Source organism: Corvus kubaryi, unplaced genomic scaffold (genome assembly GCF_017639235.1).
Source record: "Corvus kubaryi isolate FWS band 111438036 unplaced genomic scaffold, C.kubaryi_AGA036_p1.0 37396, whole genome shotgun sequence".
In the NCBI taxonomy this organism is placed as follows: domain Eukaryota; kingdom Metazoa; phylum Chordata; class Aves; order Passeriformes; family Corvidae; genus Corvus; species Corvus kubaryi.
In genome coordinates, this window is record NW_024581135.1 from 2,707,851 (window position 1) to 2,730,673 (window position 22,823).

Below are 22,823 nucleotides of genomic sequence, written 5' to 3' on the forward strand. Positions count from 1 at the left end.
ATAATCAAAAGCCCTAATGGGCACAAAGCATTTTAGAACAAAGGTTTGCTGAATCTGCAAGGATAATAAAAGTGTAAAGTCTGAGCAGAGAAACGTTCTTATTTACTAACATGTAAGAAGGTTACTAAAGCACAGATAAAAAGCTCATAGGGCAGACAAAGCTCTCTGAATCCTTTTTCTTTTCCTGCAGTCAGATATGAACATATGATACATGAATATTTATCAGAACAGCAGATAACTAGTAACTACAGTTGGATTTAAACTCAGCAAACCATGGCTTGCAGTTTGTGCTCACAGGGGCTTTGTGCAAGTGTATTTTATTCCTTTTTCTTTTTTTTTCTTTTTTTTCCACTGTTTTTGTACTCTATATATGCAGTCTTGTCTCCCCTAAGCTGTCTTTTGATTCTAACTGAATGAACCTAAAATACAGCGAAGATCTTCAATACAAAACCTCCAGTGCATATCAACTAAAGGCTGACAAGGTTTGCTACGCTCAGGCTTGACAAGACTGACTTTCAAGCTGTACATAGTCAAATCCAGAAATCTCCAGATTTAGACCCAGCTTCCTCGTAACTCTCTTCAGGTTATGTTGAAACATTTATGAACCTCCCAGAGCCTCGTCTTGCCTGAGTTTTGTAACAGTGTCTGCAAGCTGGTGATGCAATGGCAGTTTCACACTGGTGCAGTTGCAACTCGGATCATCTGCTACCCGCAATTTTGAACAGCAGAAAATTGGAGGTTCTGCAGAGAAAAGGGGGAAGCTGGTTCATTCCCATCCCTATCCACAGGTAGGGGGATGGATGGTAATTACAGGAAGGCAGCTGTGCACTCGCTCTTTGCTCGAGTGCTTTTCTGTGCGGTGTGTGCACCAGCATCATGGGCTGGCTCTGAAAAAGATGCCTCCAGAGCAGGGAGATGGGAGCATTGAGGGTGTTGGATTCAGAAAACATCCTTGGCAGCGAGGGTGGCGAGTTGGGAGCCATTTCAATTGGGAACGACCATGCACTTACCAAGTTTTGCCAAGGTCAGCCCCATTCGAACCCTAAATGTGAGGAAAAGAGACTGGGTTTGACTTGATGGTCATAAAATCATAGAATGGTTTGGGTTGAAAAGAAATTTAAAGTCTATCTAATCCACCCCCTGCCATGGGCAGGGACATCTTCCACTATCCCAGCTTGCTCCAAGCCCTGTCCAGCCTGGTTTTGGACACTTCCAGGGGTGAGGCAGCCACACCACCCTGTCACGGGGAAGAATCTTTCGCTATCTTTAACATAGCCCTGCCCTCTGTCAGTGTGAAGCCATTGCCCCTTGTCCTGTCACCCCAGGCCCTTCTAAAATGTCCATCTCCATATTTCTTGCTGGCTCCCTTCACGTACTGCGAGGCTGCAATTGGGCCACACAATCTTGGAGGTCTTTCCCAACCTTCATTACTCTGAGGTGTGGCTCTCCTTTTAGCTCATTTTCCTGTGAAAATATTGCTGTGTTGCAGCAATAACTTTTCCCTGTGTTTGAGGCAGATCTGCAGAACTGTGGCAGAGGGTGCAGGCGAGAGGTCAAAGCACCGGGGTCGGTGGCTGTGCGTGGCTTCCCCCTGGTGCTGCCAGACTGCTCCCACTAGAGATCAGCGAGTGATCTTCAGTGCTAATGTAAGAAAGGCTGCTCTGGGCCAAACCAAAATTCCCTCTAGCCCAGTAGCCTGTCTCCAGCAGTGGCCAGTTCGGGAAGCTGTGTAAGAATAGGCCTTTGGTATGCCTTCCTGGCTTCTGCTAGGTTGTGTTTTAGGGACTTTCTGAGTTTGCGGCTGTTGGGGGACGGTTGAATTTTTAGGCTGATCATCCGTAAGCTTTTGTAATCCTTTCTGGAGTTCACCAATGCTTTTTTGCCACTTTGTTTCTTAATCTTAGTTTGCTCAAGTGGAACGCAGGTTAATTGTTCTTCTGCAGGCTCCTTGTTTTCCTCAGTCTCTGAGTGAAAAAAAAAAGGCAGAAATGTGAAACGAAAGCTATTCCCCTGTTACGGGAACATCTTTTTCAAGCTATGCTGGGTTGGCTCTTGCTCTGGAGCCAGACCTGTAATGGCTTCTCTTTCACATAACAATACTAAATATTGTTTTTCCTTTCATCTGTTGTTTTTCAGTTACTGCTTTCATCATAATATAGGCCAGGGCCTCCACAAAGGCTCTACCAAGGGAATAGAAAGGTTGCTAACATGGGATTTATTTTTTGATCTGTTCTTTTTATTACAGGGGAAAGTGGAGAAAAACTGCAGTTTTGAACCCAAACCTTTATGAACTGTCTAGTCAGGGAAGCAAAAGCAGTTTTGCGTTGCTGGTTTGGAAAGTGTTGCTGTGGTTTATATTATAAACCTGGTATAAAAAAATTTAAGAAAGGATCTGTTTTCTGCTTTGATTTCAGATACAGCTGAAATCTCTCAAGGGTCCAAGGTACAAATCCACTGAGGGTTTTAAAGAAAGTAAAGCAGTTTTGGCTTGGGTGGGATGTAGGTCATGTGTAGCAACACATGAGAAAGAAAAGCATATGGCAGTATTTGTCCTGAGCTGGAATCGCCATAAAACCGAGGTTCAGACAGGACAAAGAGAGGTGGAAAAGGTGTAAGAGAGGGGAAATTACAGAGCACAGGAGAGGATTTACTCAGAGGTTTACTCAGGAGGGATGCATGCACGGGAATTTTTTCAGGGAAGGTGATAGGCAGACTCGAAGAGCTCGGAAATGTGAGAGGGGAGGGAGATATGCTGCAGAATGTAAGAAAAATTGGCCGAGGTGTAGAGGGGAGAGGTTTTTATTCGCAGTCTAAAGTAAGATAAGTGTCATCTGATTCATCGTGACCTGACTAGAACCAACTAGGAGAGCTGGACGGGCTCCATGTGAGTCATTTTCCTGCCTCCTGAGCCATTGTTATTCTTATTGAACCAAGAAACTACGCTGCACTCACATGATAAGATTTTGGGAAAAAGAAACGAGAGAGGCAAGGATATTTAGAGCTGAAGGATTTGGTTTGCTTACACTCAGCTGTCTCCCTGCCCAAGGGGATCAGCCACCCCTCAGGAACCTCCCCCTCCCTGATCCTGGCATCAGGAATGGGGCAGGAGCTGCACCTGGGGGCAGGTGGGGTCAGATCATGTAAATGCTGCTGAATTTTGTTGTCCTGGGAGTCCCTCCAAAACCCTGAATGCCAAGCTGAGCTCAGAGAAGCACCCAAATATGCAGATGTTTTTCATGATGATTTTAGAGTTGTGGACTTCACAGAGGCACAGAACTGGACTGGAAAACTTCCTTGTGACTCAGCACTTCGCTCACACATGTGGACACAGAAGCATCTGAAAGTCAAAACCTGTGGCAAAACACCCAAACCAGGGTTTTTCAGAGCTCAGAGAGGAAAAATATATTTTCCAATTCTGATTCAAGTCTTTGGTTAGTCTTTTGTTTAACAAAACTGGGTCACAAATCTGTGCAGTTGTCTGGATTTCTGTGGGACTCATTTTTTGATTTTTAAAGTAGGATTTGTTTTAAAATCTATAAGTGTGTTGGGTCCTATTCCCTGGAAAAAAGAAAAAAAGCAATCTTTGAACATGTGTAAGGTGGTAAAAACCAGTAACTTCAGTGTTTTGTGGATTTTTATAGGCAAGGGTAGTGGAAAGAGGGCAAGGAAGGTCAACAGAAAATTCGGGAGGGAAGAACAATCTGTCTGGAGTCTGACAATTCCCAGATTAATTGGTGAGGTCACACAAGTCGGGTGTATCACCCTGCTCACCTCTGGAAGTAGAAACCCCCCAGGACAGAAGCTGGGCTTGATTGCCTGGAGCTTTGCCCATGGGACTGGATTGCTTGAAGGGAGGTTAGGGATTCCTGGGGTATATCTGGGATGTGGGGGATATCTGGGAATGCTTCCTGGGATCCCTGAGGTTGTCACCACAGGTCCTTTTGCAGATTGCTGCTCATGGAAGCTCCTGCGTCACAAAGAGGTTGTTGAGCTGAAGAGTCACCCCAGGAGACCCTCCAGGGAGCCCAGGGACCATCAAGATCTCAGTTCTTGTCTTTTTTCTTGGCTGCTGTGCTAGACTAGAGGGTCTCTGGTGGTTAATGGGAGGTGGGAAGGTACGAGTTAAGCGTTTCTTCCCCTTACCTGGCCGTGTTTCCCCCAGATCCAGCAGCCAGTGGGTTTTATCAGTTCTGCTGTGGCTCAGCTCCATCCTCCCCCTCTTTATCCTACCTGATAGTTCTGATTTCGTGATCCCCTGCATGGAAGAGAGGAACAGACACAAAGCATCCAGAGCCTGTGCAGGCACAGATGCAGCACCAGGCCAAGGTGACTCAGAGCCCCAATCTGAAATGCCCCCAGTGAACTGGGTGGGAGTCCTTTGGACCAGGCACTGGGGGCCAAGATCTTTCCTACTCCTCCCCTGCACAGCTGGTAGGTGTTCAGTGCCTTTCTTTCATATAAAATAGCTTTACACCAGCTTCTGTGGTCAGTTTTTTCCCCTCTCTGACTCGTGTGTTACACTGCTGCTGTCAGTCACTGTCACCCATGGAAAAGTCTGAACTCTCCCTGTTAGGGCAGGAATACTTTATGGGCATTTACCTGTATTGCCTGTTCCCAGATGACAACCAAATTCAGCTCCTGAGTCTGTGTTACATCAAATTCCAGGCTGTGGGACCACAGGCTGCCCAGGGCAGTGGTAGAATCCTCATGCCTGGAGGGATTTAAATGCCATGGGGATGTGGCACTTGGGGACATGGGATAGTGGTGGCCTTGCCGGTGCAGGGGGAACAGTTGATGATCTTAGAGGACTTTTCCAAGCTAAACAACTCTGTGACTCCGTGACTGCTCTGAGCCTCCACCCCTGGAGCGTACTGGGCACAGCTCGATTCCCAGGATACAGCCACACCTGGATTCTCAGGGGTTTGTGCACTTGCCTTTCCACCACCACGTCCTACAAAGGCATCTGTTCCAGCACCAGGAAGAGGCTGCACCACACATTTATGTTAAGCTTTTAGCTGGCCAGAGTCTCATCAGTATTCTGTACTTTGAGGGTGGGTGTGCAGCCCTGAGGATGTGTCTGTGTGGCTCTAGGAGAGCTTCCTGAACTCTTTCAGAAGGCACATCTGCCCTTCAGCTCACCTTCACTGGAGTTCTTCCACACCCTTGGGATGTGATAGGCCAAAGCACAGGCCAAGGTCGTTGTCACTAATATTTCTGTACAAACATGTTTTTAGTTTTTAGCTTAGGGATCAGAGAAAAGGGAATAATAGGAGGGGAAGTAACTGGGTGAGTAAAGATCCATAGTTTGAGTTTACACAATTCCCAGCAAGCTTTAGGTTAAAGTACCTAAAGTTAGAAAACCCTCAGATGCATCAACGCAGGCAACTGTTTGGAGGATTTAACCTCACAACATTAAATCCATGTGCCAAAAGAAGAATTCTGTGTTCAAAGAGTATGAATTCTGTATCCCAAAGGGAATCTTGCAAAAGGAGATTCCTGAATAGGTGGCTCTCTCTGGCACTGGTGCATTTGTTGCAAGTCGAAAATTCAAATACAGAGTTGATATAACAGTTCAAAATGCACAATTGACTTTAAAAGTGTGGAGAAATGGTTTAGTTTGCAAATGAATTATGGGCATGTAATGGCACATCTGTTCAAACATGCTTTCTTGGTGCAGTCTTTTCCAAATCCTGTTTCCCCTGTGGTAATTCACTTTGGGTGAGATTCTGCCATTTTTAGTCATGTTGTACAGTAGCTTGTTTTATGCATAACTTTACTGATAGAATAAAGACAGAATGAAGCTAAAATTTACTTGAGAAAGGACAAAAAGAAGGGCATTTCCAAGACTTGTCAAAGATTAAGCCCAAAGTTTCAGGTCACTTCTCTTCACATGAAACTGCCTATTTATATATTCAGAATAGCTGACCAGCAACATTTGGGTTTTAATTTATTTTCATACAGCATTTGCCTTTGGGGAGAGATGGGTTTTTTAAGTTGAGTGCTCAGCCCCAGAAACGAAAGCTTTGTCTCAGTTTAAAAGTGACTTGTAAGGAACTGAGGATCCAGAACTTGATTTTGATCTAAAACGTAGCAGACAGTGCAAATCCCCACAATATGTCTCATCAAACCAACTTCTGTGAGAATAAAAGTCACAACTGATGGAAGGTCATGTGTGCAGTGTATCCGAGATGAGGATCTCACTCTTGCAGTTAAAATAATTGCCAAGGGGACAAATTAATATTTTCTTTTAAGACCAGTAACAGGGAAATTTGCTTTGTTTGTCCTTTGGATGCTGAAGCATTACCTGAAGACATTGTAAATTCAAGACCAGCTAAAATACTTGAACTGTTATGGCCTTTAACTTGCTTTCATTATTGCTTCCCTGATCTATAGATTCATTTTATGCAGACCATATGCAGTTAAAAATAACTGGAGTTGCTGTATTTTATATATGCCTTTGTAAGCATTTCCAACTGCAGAGGGATTTTTTGTTTTGTTAGGTATTTTTTTTTTATAAATACAGAAAACCCCAACAAGTTTTATGTTTTCATTTCACCTCTTCCCTTTTTATTTTTTATAGAAATGCTACAAAGGGGAACTTTTGATAAGTATTACCAGCAAAGCCCAGTGTTGCAACACAGTTAAGCACAGCAGAGTTTCTATTTAAGGTTACCTGGCATAGTCAGCTCAGCCAGATGTACTTCTGCTATTGGATAATCTCATTTGCTGACAATGTGCACTGCCTTAAAAAAAAATCTACCAAAAAAAAGAAAAAAAAAGGAAGTGCCTAGGTGACTTATATCCAAATCACACATATTCTTTTAGTTAAAATGAAATGTGAGCCTGAATTTAGCCTTTAATTACATTTCCTTCCCTACCTCCAACAAACAAATTTTTATAACCTCTCCAATGAAGAAAGTCATATTTTGTGAATTACTTGCTTGGAAGCTTACCAGGAGCAAAAGTTATTTAGGAAATTTTCTATTATTTGTATCACTCACAGATTATTCTCCAGGTTCCTAACTATTCCATAAGATTAATTATCCTTTTCAAAGAGTTCTGGGTATAAGTTTATTTTTGTTTTAGAGCTTTTATCTGAGTTGCTATCTGGCAAATGGAAATTGTGCTTGTGAAGAAGGAAGCATAGCATGAAAATAGGATCCATCACACTGTGTTTGGGGGATATATAATAGAGCTCTTCCAACATGTTAGGGACTTAAATCATCTCAAAATCTTATTTTTATATGAATCTGTGCCGTGCAAGCTGTAAGATAAATCAACAACGGGAAGGGAAGAGTTCTGTATGTATTTGAAGACATAAAATAGTATTGCTTAAGTGAAGCATTAAAAATAAGTATAACTTAAATTATTGTCCCTAATAAGATATGTCTGTCATTTTTTCATTTAGCTTTGGCTCTGAGGAGGCTGCATTGTTCTGTCAGGATTAAAAGATGAAAAACCCGTCCACATTTGAGCATGTGCTTAAACAGGCAAGACTAAGTATTAAATCTGAGTCCTCTGTACCTCGAGAAGTGTTTTTACAACTGTAAGGTTGTTCAGCTCAGATAGTTCATCCATTTTGCAGAGCCTTTTAAACCTGAATAACATATTGAATGTCAGAATGCTATAGAATCTCTTTAGCTATTGATATCTATTAGTTAACAGCAATATAAATCCAGCCACAAATTCAAAAAAGCAAATGGCTTTATCCAAGCAAAGATTTGGTGCGCGGTTATGGTGTTAATATGACAGTGTTGGCTTCTCAGTTCTAACCCCGTGGAGACAGTATTTTTGTTTAACATGGTCAGGGCTTTGAAATCGTTGCCGCTGGAAATCAGCACTGGGCAGTTGCAAACAAAAACTTCATGGAGTGCATCCTTTGTGCAAACAGTTGCAAATATGAACTGAATGTACAGACAGAGCTTTGTGCAGGAATCCACCTGTCTGTAGGCTTGGGCTGTAACATCAACATAGATTAAAGGAATTTATTTCCTCTGTCAGCTGAGGGATCTTTATTTCCTAGCTGTGGGTGATAGGCTTGTGGCCATTTCACTCTTCCTTTTTGTGAACTGGTGAGTCTCCCTGGCAAAAGCAGTGGCAGGAAGCTGGTTTAGAAGTTACATAGTCAGAGTATATGAGCAAAATTTCAAGTTGTCCATGAAATATTGATGCCACTGCTGTTTGCTGATTCTTTAAATGTGCTCACAGTAGCATTTTTGAACCGTTGCGTTTAATTTATGCCAGGAATAAAATCAGAAACGTGTTAATTATTACTTTTTATTTTAAGGGTGCGCTAAATAATGACCGGTTTGGGAAGGTCTGTTCACAGGAGGGAATATCCACCCCGTTACCAAATTCTTAACCAAGCCTCACACATCCTACACCCCGGAAAGTCACAGATTAGACATCCCTCACATTTCGCAATCCTGTCCACCCTCTTTTACCCGTAAAGCAAGTCCTTTGGTCTTAAAATCACTTAATGTGGCAAAAGTGTATAATAAAAGGAAACAGAGGGAGGGAGGCTGGCAGGAAGCTCTTGATCCTTTTACAGAAACTGCCTGTTTGGCTGGGCAGGAGCTGCTGGAGAGCTTTAAGCATTCTTACATGCAAAGGCTCTTTGGCTTCACTTTGGGGCAGACCAAAACCCTTTAGTTTCTAGTAGCTGCAGCCACATGTGCAGCATCCATGACCATTGCACTGGGGTCAAATACTGTTTAAACCATAACACTGTGCTTCAAAGAGCAGGGTCTCTGATCCTCTTCCATTTAGGACACTGCAATCTCTTCAACCCTTGAAGTAAATGAGGCTTCAGCATCTTAATTCTTTAGAAATAAATCTTCAGGTCTTTAATTTTTTCCCTTTTTGACCCCACTCTGCCCATTGGCACCCCACCTCCACATGCTTTTTTTTTTTTTTTTTTTTTTCCCTTTTTCAGACAACAAACAGGAAAACCACAAACTTCATCAGCAAGCTGTGCTTTCCTCTGGAAAGCCAAGACACTGAGGCTCAGCACACAAATCACATGCTCGTGCCTTCAGTACTCACAAACCACCCTGCAGCTCACTTCAGAAAATTATTAAACTTAGTAGGTTAAAAATAAATGGGTTGGGGTGGTGATACCTCGGGATGCATGTTGGCGTAGCCAGGAGGAGAAAGAGTCCTGGGGTGGTGATTTAAAGTAAAGAAAGGGACTATTTAGTGAATATTTAGAGAACATATTTAGGGAATAGCATGCAACAGTTACCTCGCACACAGTTGTGCAGAGGCCTCCGAGGAGGTTTTGTTACGAAAGAGATGATATTGCAAATTGGCAGTGGGGATGTTCACCATCACCCAAATAACTGTTTCCACCCATCCCTGATCTTTTTGGCCACAGTAATACCTGCTTACCACAGGTGCTTGTAGGTCAGCCTGCCTGTCCTGCCCGGCAGCTGTTCTCAGCGCATTTATTCTACGTGCTGTTGGAAATCAGACGTGGAGGGAAGATGCAGTGAGAATAAGGCCACACAACAAGCCACTTTCCTGGCCAAAAGTGTGAAGTATGAGAGCCTGGCTTTGCTGTCCTCTGATTCTATTTGTAAATTATTCTTGTCTCCCTTCTCCTGGCCAGGATTCATTCCTGTACGCTGTGAGAACAAGCGATCGCAGCCTGACATATGTAGGAAAAGAATTAAAATGGAAATCCCATTCAAAGCCTTAGGGCTGAGGCATGGCACGCCTGCAAGAACCTGGCACTGGGAATGCAGACGCAGCTCCAGAGTCTGCTGGGAGACAATGGGGTGTGTCTGTGCCATGGAGCAGCTTTTGGCCCATCCTGCACTGGTACCCAGTGCCTGGAGCACCTATGGAATTTTTAGCCACTCTCCTGTTGTCCAGTTAATCAGCAAACTGAGGCACTTCCCAGGTATGGTGGGTGGACCCTGGTTGGATGTTGGGTGCCCGCCAAACCTGCTCAGTCACTGCCCTCCTTAGCTGGGCAGGGGAGAGAAAATAAAGTGAAGGACTTGTGGGGCAAGGTAAGGACAGGGAGAGATCCCTCACAGTTACTGCTATGGGCAAAACAGGCTCATCTTGGGGAAATCAGTTCAATTTATCACCAATCAAACTAGAGTAGGATAATGAGAAACATAAACTAAGTCTAAAAATGCCTCCCCCCCCCTTTCCACTTCCCAGGCTTAACTTCACTCCCAGTTTTCTCTCCCTCCTTCACTCATGGTGCAGGGGGACAGGGAATGGGAGCTGTGGTCAGTTCTTCAGACGTTTCTGCTGCTCCTTCCTCCTCAGGGGTTGGTCTCCACACTCATCCCCTGCTCCAGCCTGGGGTTCTCTCCACAGGAGACAGCCCTCCATGAACTTCTCCAGTATAAGTCCTTCCCATGGGCTACAGTTCTGCATGAACTGTTCCAATGTGGGTCCCTTCCACGGGGTCAATCCTTCAGGAATTGCTCCACCGTGGGTCCTAAGTGGGGTTCCAAGTCCTGCCAGCAAACCTGCTTCAAGTTCCACTTCCAGAAACTCACAGAAGCCACCCCTGCAGCCCCCCTGCTACCAAAACCTGGCCCTGCAAGCCCAAGACAGCAGGGGTCAAACGTGCCTAGGACTGGTGCCAAGTGGCCAAGCCCACCTTGATGTCACACAGCCCATGGCTGTCCCACCACGTGCTGCTGCAGAGCGTGGCTGTGGGCTGTGCCAAGGGTGCAGGTTTCCTGGCTGAGCCCAGGAGCAGCACACTCTGCCCCCCTCCTGAGCACAGCACGATCCCGGCCTCACACCAGGGCAGGCAAAGCCAGTTCTTCAATTTGTTCTTGATTTTTTCCATATTCTGTTTATGGCTTGTTCCCTTCCTTCTCCTGGGTTCAGGGAATGTCACCGTGCCTGGCTTCCACTACAAGGGATGGGTAATGGAGAAGTTTCATCACATCTCCCCAGACTGCAGGACCTATGCTCAATCTTTCAGCTGTCAACACAAAACACACCCTGCTATGATTATAACATGAAGACAAGGATCCTGTTTTATCTCAAAGAGTGCAAAGGTTTATGAAGGGTTAAAATAATCTAACCTCACTTTTTTTTCCCCCCCAATTTTCTTCTTTTTTTTTCTCCACAATGGCAAATGTTATTTATATTAAGGGGAAAACCAGCACAGCCTTGCCAGATCGAGCTCACTTCTCTTTGCCAGCTAAAACACAAAGCAGAGTTACTGTGTTTTTGGTACCTGCAAAACAATCTGAACACAGTGTTCTGTCATCCTTTGAAATGGCAAATGGAAGTCATTTAAACCAGATGAGTGACTGGACGGGGAATTACTGCACCTACAGCACAGGATATACAGTATGTGCACCTATTTCAAGGGAACTAGAGTGGGTGGCCGGAAGAAAGGAACTTTTTTCCTCATTTAACCTGTAATTTGACAACATCTGCAAAGAATTATCCCTGGTACTGGCATTGTAATTGTTGTATCTAACATCAATCACCGGGTAGGGGAGGTTGCTTTAAATAGATGTTAGTGCGTTACAGTTTCAAAACATGAAAGCAAAAAATCAAAAACAAAAAAAAAAAAAAAAGAAAGGAATGAAATATGTAAATTGGTAGAGAAATTAATTACTGGAAACTTTGACACTAATTGATTGTTTAAATAAGACATGTAGCTGGCTAGGGTGGGTGACTGTTTGGGTTTGACCCCATATGCTTTGGCAAGTGTTGGAAAACAGAGGCCACTTCATTCCAATTTATAAAAATTGTAACTTCTTTTTTCAAGTCTCTATTAATGCACAGAAGAAGAAAGGGATTAGACTGACTCATATTTTACACTGAAAGGACAGCAAGTAGGAAAGCTTCCATAAAGTGTATGTCTTTAAAACAAAGTCCTTCCTCCCCAGCTCTTTCAGTGGGATTTCTGTCTTTGACTTCATCAGAAACACGATTACAGGGAACAAGCTATGCACGTTTTTGGACAGCAAAAATTGTAATTCCAAGCATGCTCCAGATTTCCACTAGCAGCTCAGCAACTACGGGAGTAAATTCATATTCACAAGTTATCAAATTTCCAACGTGTATCCAATTTTGTATTGGGTTTTGATTCATATTTGTGGCTGGATGTGAATCAGGTCCAGTATTTGTTTCTCAGAAATGTCATGGAAAAGGAAATCATTGGGTGCACTGGTATTCACAGCCAAACACAACGCACAGTACCACTATCCAGCCTGAGAGCCAGATGAGCCATTATGACAGTCATGGGAATTGTACTTAACCTGGGAAAACGTTTTAGAGACAGAGAGAAGAAAAACCTTGCACTGTGGTGTCTCTGGTGTCTCCAATAACCATGTTATATATATATATGTACACATATATGTTCAGCCTGAAATATTACACCACATTTTTAGAAGTTAGGCAGTAAATTACATTCTTTTCCCTTTTCTTTCCACATTTTTTCTTTTTTTTTTATTCCTGTCTTCCTTTCTTCTTTTTTTTTTTTTTCTCCTCTCCATTTCTGTTTCTGGGCAAAGGCAGTGATAGGTCTTCCTGAATTCTCTTCCTCAAGCTTTGACTGCTCATTTTACTCACCTGAAGCCTTGCCTGTAGGCAGACTTCCCAGCTGTGTCTCACATTTTTGTGTTTACAGGATAGGGAACCTTTTGCTCAGGAGCTGTTGCTCATAAGGAACCCATCATCTCCAACAGGATATCCCCATAAAGCCATTTACATGCATATGTGGAGTAAGGTTCTCTTACCAATTCTTACTTTAACATCTCATCACATAAAGTTTAATGTGTTTCACTTCTTTAAAGACAAAATGCCATTTCTATATATAGTTGCCATTACCTATGCATTCAACAGTTTTGAATATTGGTTAATGGAGGTATAACATTGCATAGCAAAAGTATATTATTGCTTTAAAGTCAGTCCTCCCAGATTTTATTCCTTTCATCTAAAAACTCTGTAAAATCACCTCAAAAATGATCCAGCTGACGAGGTGGGAAGGGCACAGCTCTGTCACAGCAAATGGATCCCAGAGTCATCACATTGCTTAAGTGACCTGTTGAATGTGTTCTACTTAAATTGTGTTGTAAAATGCTGCCATTTGTGGTGAGAAGGAACTCATAAAATGCTCCAGGGAATGTTTACCTTAGTGTTCATATGGGGCTTAGGGTTCTGCTGTTCAGCTTGTATGAAATCTTTAACTTCCCCTTAAAAATAAGCCTTAGGGTCCTGTATCCCTTAAACCTATTCCAACCCCAAAGGTGGCTCAGTCCTTGGGCTGGCTGACCAAGGGGCTCAGAGGTGATGGTCAAGTGAAGTCCATGTCATGCAGGTGGCATCCTCCTTGCCTTTGGTGTTGTCCAGGAATGTCCCCTTGAGAGCCCCACGGCACTGACAAAACCCTGAATCTGTTTTGGGAGTTGTTGGTTGTTTATTATGCAGGGGTTGAGAAACTGCTTCGCACAGAGCAAAATCAAAAGGCAGATCTGGTTCTAGCTGAGAGATGCGTAGAAGTGAGTGGCCTTGCACAGATGGTGCCTGGGAGCCCTCACTCCCCTGAACAGGATTTACCTGAAAAGTGAAAATAAAGCTTGAAGTACCTTTCTGAGGAGAACACTCCCCTGGCTGCTTGTGGGCTGTTTTGTGTAGCTCCAGGCTTTGGCAGTATAAACTACTTTTCTAGTTTAAGTTAAGCAAACATCTTTACCTGAAACTTTTCTTCTTATTTAATTTGCTGCTGAGGAGAAAGACAGCAAGCCCCTCTATGTACAATTGCACGTGTGCACGGTGGGAAGGGTTGCAATATGCTGTTTAGCAGCGGGTTTGCCTATTTATCTGGAATTTTGTAGTGGCTCGTTAGCAAAGTTTGACTCTGTCGATGTGTGACCAGTGTCAGTATTTATGTCATGTTTGTGCAGAGAAGGGACCAGCCTAGCTGTGTCTCTGGTAGTGCAAGATGTGCTTTGGTGCTGGCTGCTTGAAACCTCTCGGGGGTTGGTCAGGAGTGGGAATGGGGTGGGAGCACATTAGAAGGGTGAAGGCAAGGACCAGGATGGAGTTTGGACCACCTGACCTTCAGTATCGTTGCAAAACACATGTACCCAGAGACCCCTGGGCATCCAGGTGTGGACGGTAACATAGAATGTATTTCAAAAGGCTTATTTACATTCAAATCCTCATTATCTACACTTGAGATTTTTATGCCCTGCAGTTCTCAAAGTATCTGGAAACTCCACCACCGCCTGACACAGGAAAATGAAAGCCATGAAGGAACAGGCAGTTTAGTGCTGAGATCCCAGGACACAGCTCATCCCCAGGGCTCATCCTAAACCTCTGACCAGGCAGAAACACCATCCTTGCCACCACATGGCCACTCTGTCCTCGGGGAATTTCCTTCCCTGGGAGTGACAATGTTGGCACACACACCTTTCTCATGTAGAGCACAGCTAGAGACTGGAGCTAGGTGGTTCTTAAGGTCCTTTCCAACTCAAACCATTCCAGGATTCTGTGATTCTCTGATTCTATAAACTTTTGAAGAACATGCTTCCATGTATAGCCTGATTGTAGTGCCAATAAGTCATTTATTTTCTATAGTATCATCATAATTCATAAAAATTCTCTCCTTCCTGAGGGAACATTTTATCATCTGATAAGGGGCAACAGCAAGCCAGAAATATAAGGCCTTCACTAAATGATAAATACAGGATGACATAAGCTATAAAACATAAAAGAGTGAGCGTATGTAATACATGCCAAGGATGGCTGAGGATCAATTTAAACTAAACGTTTTCTGTTAACATGAGAATTTTTGTAAACTGGAGAAAATGGAGAGGCAAGAAAAGAAGGATTTATGGAGAAATGTGTGGGAGGCATGCGGTGTTAAAACAGCTACGGCTGGGGCATGTTTGTTCTACTGTCTCAGGAGTAGTTTGTCCCATCCTCACTCTTCCTGGCAAGCTTCCTGATGCCTTTTGTTGGACACATTTGAAAGCTGAGGTTGGATGTGCCCATGTTTCCTTGTTTGGGTGAACTCAGAAATGGAAAGCATTATTCAGTGAATTAAGCATCCACCTGACACAACCTCCCCGATTAAATCTGTCGACTCACATCCCTTTCTGGGGCTCACGTCAATGCTTTGCTGGAGTTATTTTCCATCTCCCTTTCCCGTGGGATGCTCACCTTCTGGGGCTGGTGTGGTGGCCCCGCCGTTACTCACAGGCTGAGCAATATCTGTCTGAGCCCGCGAGGAGCCTTGTGCTGCTCATCCTGGGGAGGTAGAACCTGCCCATTTGTCCCTCAGGATTTTCCAGGGAGTTCGTCACCACGCTTTGAGGCTTGCAGTCCACTCCCACCTCCAAATAAAATCCATTTTCTGATCCATGACCTCATTCTGCATATAACATTTCAGCCCAGCTGCGCCATTGGGTCCCGCGTTTGCAAAACTGTGATTTCCCTGCCAGCTCAGCGCCTTGCTCCGTTTTGGTTTATTTTTTTATTTTTTGTTTTAATTCGGCCCCATCACTTCTTTGGCTGCCTACATGGACACAGTGAGGCAGATCACAAAGGCACAGCCCTGGAGCCAGGAGAAGCAATCACACGACCTCCACGAGGCCAATTCTCCACAGCTTCCCAGCGGGGAGCACAGATCACTAATCATTGCAAACTCTATTTATGAGTTTGGAGAGCTTTCCAACTCTGAAAATCTTGCTGAGTTTATTTCAGGTATGTGCTTTTCCAGGCCCATAAACATTGAGTTTCTAATCTGCCGCATCAGAGAAGAAAGTGAAAATAGCTGTAAACAGAGAGCAGGGCTTGAACCCCCCCATCTCCCCTTTTAAGTGAGGGCATGGGCACATGTAGAGTGAGCAGTTCTTAGATATATAGCCCACCTAGGTAAAGCACTTTCAAATGTACTCCATTTATTTATTCTAGGCCCTTTTTTTGGCCCAAAATCATCAAAAATTGCTGTCTCTAGTTTCATTGTGCCCTTTTGAAATTGTCCAGATTTTGTGCTAAGAGTCTAAAGCCACAGCAAAGGAGCAGGCCAAGAGGAAAAGCTTTTGAAGAGTTCCCACAGCTGTGAAAACACGGGCCTCAGGCTGTGTGTAGAGTTACTTCAAACAGCTGCTTCAGGTGACTAAACACCTTGAGTCTCATTCATCAAGTGTTGTTTATACTGGCTGACAGACCAGACTTGGAGAATTAAGTCTGAGAAAAAAAGATGTACTACATACCAAGTATGGGAAAAGAACCCAGTTCCCCAAATAAGAAAACGGGGGGGAGGAGGGGGAGGGAAGAGTCCCTTTAAAATAAAACAGATGAGGGCTAATTTTACTTCATGTTAATAGGCCTTTTGATGCCCTTTGCATGTTTAAAATCAGAGGTGAAGGAGTATTGATGGTTTGCCACTTCGTAATCATGCAAATAAAAGCAATTTGAGTGATCCCTGTGCCTTGACAAGAAGCTCAGCTAACCTGGTGTAAAATCTCAGTGGTTAATTATGAGCCTTGAATAACCTATTAAAATAAGACCTTTTTTTCTCAACTATCCTCAACAGAGAATATCAGGAAGAAAAAATGCCCAGTGCCGCCACCCCCCTGCTCCCATTTAGCATCAGATTGTGCAGATTCCACCCGTAGTTTTGGTACAGGACTTATCACTCAGCTTGAGATAATATTCTTTCATCTCATATCCATATGAGAAGGTGACATGATAAGATATTTGCAATCATGTAACTGCTTTACATGGATCAAAAGAGGAATGAAAGAAAATGACACGAGTCAGTGTCAAGTGAAGTGCTACTAGTTAAGTAAGCTTTAAATATTGAAGGGGATTTTTAATATTTCCTTTTAATCTTGAAATCTGTCACTTGGTGATTTTTTATAACATTGGAGTTGTTACTAACAACATTTTCCATGGTTTCATTCAATCCAAATGCGAAAACCCACCCCATCTCAGTCATGGCAAATGTTGTAATTTCTACTGGCAATTTCTCATCCACAACCCGGGCAGATTGCAAAGAAAAGGAGATGTTTTTCAGGCGCTGGGATACTGTTGGGATCCTGATGTTTGAACACTGGCAGTAGAACATAGGCCAACAGTGAGATTTCAGTGTTTTTCTCGTTGCTTTTCCTTAACAAGCAGTCAGACTGCAAGGGCGAATATGCTTTCAGAGACAAAAATAGCGTTCAAAGGAAGAATTTAGAATCATAGAAAATTGTTTTGAAAGAAGGTTGTTTCGGAGGCTGTTTCCCTGACAAACTTGGTAAATAGTTTGGCAGATCCTGAAGCTGTTGGATTTGCATATGCATATAGAGGGGCTGAAGAAAAATACCAGGTGGTTTTCTTCTTAGAGCTTCGGAATAACACCAAGTTGATGGCAGTAGATTTACATCTTATTCTTTGGGAAAAAAAAAAAAAAAAAATAGCAAAGCCCAAACCAGTTTCTCTGAAAAGTAGGATTGATGAGTAGCAGGTTTAAAATTGTACGTGAGGAATATTGATGAACCGGTTTCTCCCTTTATTTAGGGTGAGTTGTGTCCTTCACTGAGAAGGAGCTCCCCATTGATTTTTGTCTAGGCTGAGAGAGGCAATCCTAATTGGATTAAACTCCCCCCTAAGTAATCCAGTGTATATCCAAAATAAGAAGATCAAATGACTGAAATAATATCTTACTCTTTTCACTTCTGAAACAGTGATATCACTGGAAAGGATTAAAACTTAAGTTGTTTATGTCCCTAGCTGACATGATTTGGGACTCCTTCCCATGTCATCTATAACACAGTAATATTGGCTGATATCTACATTAGGCAAAATTTAGGGATACTACACTTGGGAATTGAAAAACCCTGGAAAAACTGCGAGGTGGTTTCAATAGCAGAGGTGTTAGGGGATGCTGCAGTGGTGATTTGGGAAGGGCATGGATTGGGAAAAGTGTATTTAAAACCAGGCAGCTGGGAATGCTCAAGGTTGGTGGGAGACCTCGATAATGAAGGAGTTAAGCCCCAGTGCTAACCAAGCTGAGGGGAGTTCAGTGTCTCAGTGTCCCCTCCCTGTCCCAGCTCTCTATCGTGGTGGCACTTTGTGCCTCGCACGAGGGGCTCCATGCTGACCAAGGGTGTTTAGGCACAACTGCAGCTTAAATCACTGAGGTTAATGTATAACTGTGGCCATATACAAAATATATCAGCTGAATATTGGTTCTCTTTGCAAGGCTCCAGGGGGAAATAAAATAGATTTGTAATGTTTGTTTTCAATAAATTATTTTTTTGAGTCCAAACAAAATATTGTTTTATTCTGTTTTGCTCATAATTTTGGACCGTGCAGCTACTTCTAGCTTGGAATGGGTGAATTTCAGCAGATTTGGCAGCTGAGCTGATGTTAAAACACGATGGGCTCACAACTTTTAATCAAAGCAGGGTCCATTTGGGGCACAGGGCCCTGCGTGTGGCCATGCCATCCCCGACCTCCTCGCTTCTCCGGGGCGTTGGTGAATCTCATAAAACCCCTCCATGTGCTGGAGAACCTGGGATTCCAAGGCTTGGGAAGGAGGGATTGCAGGCTGCTGCATCACCCAGGTGTCACTGTTTTACGAGGTGAGTGCCTCTCTCCCTCGCTGCCATCAGCGCCGCACGCTCTGCCAGGCTTCGAGTGCCGCCACCCCGGCTCTTCATCCGGACAGGGCTGCCAGGAGCCACTTACATTCCTGTCCCTTGCTGGGACTTGAACACTCTCCAGGTCCCTTGATTTCTTACCCCTCCTCCTACTTCCAGGCTGATTTTTTTTTTTTTTTTTTGGATAATGCAAAGTTTGTTTGTTTCCTTACTTCAAACCAAAATTTCCCTGAAAAAGAAGAAGCTCCTTCCAGGCTCGCAGATATTTTGCTTCATTTTACTGTTACTGTTGTGCCTTTTCTATGAACCCAAACCACGGCATCTACCTAAAAAAAAAAAAACAAAAGAATAATCTGCCCGCTGGAGTGAAATTAAAAGAATCTGATGAACGTGAGGATTACTATTAGTTACAACCTTGTAAATGTGGTATTTTATAGAGTGTGGCTCCCTATTTTGCAAGGGAGCTGAGAAATAATCAGATTTCTCCTCTTCGGACAGGTCAGAGGACAATTAAAAGGTAATGATAATCTGAGAGATGGTAAATAGTTACTCTGGGGGTATAAACAATCCCTTCTCATTTATTAACATCACAAGAGTCCTGGTGTCAGTTTAGAGCAGCTCAGATCACCTTCAGTAAGATGTTTGCCATGTTTCCTTAGCCTGAGCTTGGTCTACTGGTTAAACAAAGAGAACACAGTAATAAATTATCTAGAATGTACCTGTGCTCACGAGAGGCCACTTTAAGCTTGCACAGCTTGTTATTTTTTGCACGTAATTTTTCATTTATTTCGTACTTTAAAAGTTTGTTTTGGCTGGGATTGAAATTTAATTTGTTCTTCAAAGAAACATAACAATGGAAATACAAAGAGGAAGCTTTTGTTCTCTCCCTAGGAGTTCTGAAAGGTAATAATTATGAAATGATAAGATTCTAAATGAAAATGTCACTTGCAAAAGGTTGAGGTTGAAAACAGCACAGACCTATGTAAAGCGAGAAAAGTCACATTTGATTCATGAACATAAATACAACGAGAATGATTTAATTTTAAATCATCTGATGATTTATTATATAAATATTTTATAATTTTGAAAGGAAATTCTTCAAAGCGCAGATGTCTGCGAGAACACAATGCAGCTTTGCAGAAACAGCACTCCTGTATTATTAATAATAATAGTAATAGTAGAAAGATTAATAAAATATCATAAACATAGACTAGAGGAACAGTTATTTGTATAAATTCCAACAACTGCTATTCAGCAGCACCCTGAATCAGATGTAGGAGTAAAGTTTTACATTGTCTCCGTGCTCTGTGTTGTTACAGTGATCAGCATATCAATGGCTCTGTTCCTGCCCTACTCAACCAAGGTTTAAAACAAATATATTCCTTCAAATTTAGCTTTATGCACTGCATTTCCTTATCTATTTAACCCCTTCCACTTTCTGCTACCTGCCTGTCTTTCCTCCTGTTTATGTGTGAACGTGGATGTTTCTGTAAAGGGCGAGTCGTTGATTTTTGGGAAATTTGTGTTTGCACACACATTACCCGTCTCCTTCTGTACATCTCAATCAGGCAAACTCTTATGGTTTGCTAGAGCAAAACATATTTGGTGGAGTTTTCTCCTGATTTATATATGTTGGGTTCTCCTTCTCAACTCAAGAATATATTTTACAATGAAAACATTGGTTCAGCATTGGAGTTTGTGTCTGAAAATTGTTGCTGCCTAAAAGAGCGACCTGATAATGCTCATGATGAATTTCTCCTGCTTGCAGTGATGCGGAGCTCCCACACAGGTGTTAAATATTTTCACATGGAAACGTTTCCAAAGAGGGGATGCTGGTGGGGGCTGTGAAGTCAGATACAGAGGAGGAAAGGACATGGTGGTCTGCATTTCCTTGCTGACAAAAACAGCTCGGCACTGATTGCTATCTGCATCTCATTTCAATTTTCCCGTTGAAAGAGATCAGACAATATTACCAGCTTCTTCTTGGTTGTTTTACTTCCTCTCAAGACTGGATATAACTGGTGACCCAGCTCTCTTCCCAGTGTTCCAGTCCTTTCTTTTGGCTGATGCATTTATTTTGCCACTTGATGTCCTGCTACCAGTGAGGCGGAAGGAACCCTTCTGCTTCCTGAGCTGAGGTTATGTGAGATTTGACTTGCCCTAAAAGTTACTTTCCTCAGTACTCAAAAGTTAGGCGATGATTTGGAGTGCACAAATACAGGTTTTGTTTCTGGCCTGGTTGGATAAACTTGTGTAGAATAACCTACCTGGAGATAGGTCCCAGTGGGGGATTAATTCATTAAATCTGAACCTATTTCTTGTGCATAAAGATGCTTTTAAAAATTAAGTGTTGGCAAAGAATTGCTAGCAAAACTGTGGTGCAGCTAAGGACAGGGAGGGATATCTGTGTGCAAGGTTCGTAAGTCATTTTTTCCCAGCATTTGTCCAGCTCTATCTTGGTAGAGGGTGCAAATATGGAAAAGTTTCTCTGCAATCCTTCTTTAATGGAAGCAGTTTTTATTCTGTTCTTTTTTCTTCCTTGTACTGAAGGAAGACAACAAACGTTGTATGACTGTTTTAGTTGGAAAAGGGAATTTTATCAAAACCGTCTGTATTCTCTGCGTGGTGGGTGATGATTAAATTCTAATTTCAAGTGTGGCATATGGTATAATTCTTACTTGAAATGAACAAATCACTTGCGATTACCTGAACCAGTTCTGGCTCCAGGATTTTCAGGCAGTTTTGCCAAAACAAACAAAAAGGCAATGCAAGTATACATTTCAATAATCAAATAAAAATTATTCTAACAGCACTTATACTCACTGTGTTCACTTTTAAAATGCTATTTAAAAAGAAGTATCATATGATTCTATGATTATTAAAAAAAATTAATATTGTTTGAAAAGGAATTTGCAAGAAGATGTTCTCAGAAGCTATTTTAAGAGCTTATGCTAATTAGAAGGATAATTTTGTAGAAGTTGTACTGGATACCAACATTTCAAATCTTCACTTACAAAATTACAAGTTTGCAAAGTACTGAAATATTTTGTTCTGTCACTGTGTGATAGCAAATCCAGTAGACCTTCTATGAACTGCCTATAAATGGCTGGAGGGTGGGTGGAGAAATTGGGGCGTGTAGTTAATATTCACATTTCATTTTGCCTTCTCTTTCAACTTTTGAAAAACATTTTTCTCATGGTTATAATGGGCTCTCTGTCTTAACTCTCATAAAATGGCCAATTTCTTGTGGAATACAGGTAAAAATGTAGCCAATATTTAAACCTCCTGTTTCTAACAGGCACATTAGCAAGACTTTTGTTGATTAAAATGGTGGAATTTATGGGGCAGTACTCTTATTCCAAGTTTGAATTTAAAAATTCAAGAGAAAAGCTACAGAATTTGTATAATTATTCTTAGCTGTATTGCATGTACTTTAGATCATTATTAATCTTGGTTAGCAGCAGGTTAATGATCATTAAATTCCTCAAAACAGATTTTGAGGAATACTTACACATCTTTCCAAAGCTATTTCTTTCTGATATGAAGGTTAATGGTAGAGGATTATAAATATAATTTTCTCTTGCAATTTGAGTTGTAGAACCTAAAAAAAAAATACCTGCAAGAATTCCTGACATTCAGTCACCCAGGACAATAATCATGATCATATGAAGGAAGACCTTAGAGTGGACCAAAGTTCTTACCTGAATTTTTAGCCTATTTTATAAAAGAGAATAAAAGTGTAGAAACCTTCTGTAGGTCAGTAAAAGAATTTCTTATTGACCCCACTGAAGTTTATGGAAGGGGAGGTTTTTATGTGACTGTAGGAAATATTGCTGTAAGCAAAACAATGACCTCGCATTCAGACACGGTCATGTTAAATCCCAAGTATTTGGCACGTTTAAATATTTCAATGGGCCTGTTTTTACATGTGAAGAGTAAGTAAATATGGGGCAAAAATAAACCTTACTTAAGAAAAAGCTGCTAAAGCAGACATAAAGGTATTGCATTTTTATGTTGGTCTTAAAACAAGCCCAAGGCATTCTCCCACACTTTTTTTTCCCAACATTATCTCCACCTGTAATAATAAAACATGTCTTCTGATTACTGTGCTTTCTATTATCTCATGTCTGTATCTAATTTATTTGTTACCCAGCCTTACTTTTCCTGTGTTAAAGGGTTCTTTCTCTTTTGGTAATGCAGTCCCAGGTTGTCATAGGTGGACATGCTCCT

At 42.3% G+C, this 22,823-nt stretch overlaps 1 long non-coding RNA gene across 1 annotated transcript in view; it reads left to right on the forward strand.

Annotated features, from left to right (window-relative positions):
- Positions 1-22,823, forward strand: part of LOC121670745 — a 230,032-nt gene that overhangs the window by 119,371 nt on the left and 87,838 nt on the right. The gene's annotated exons all lie outside the window — the stretch shown is intronic.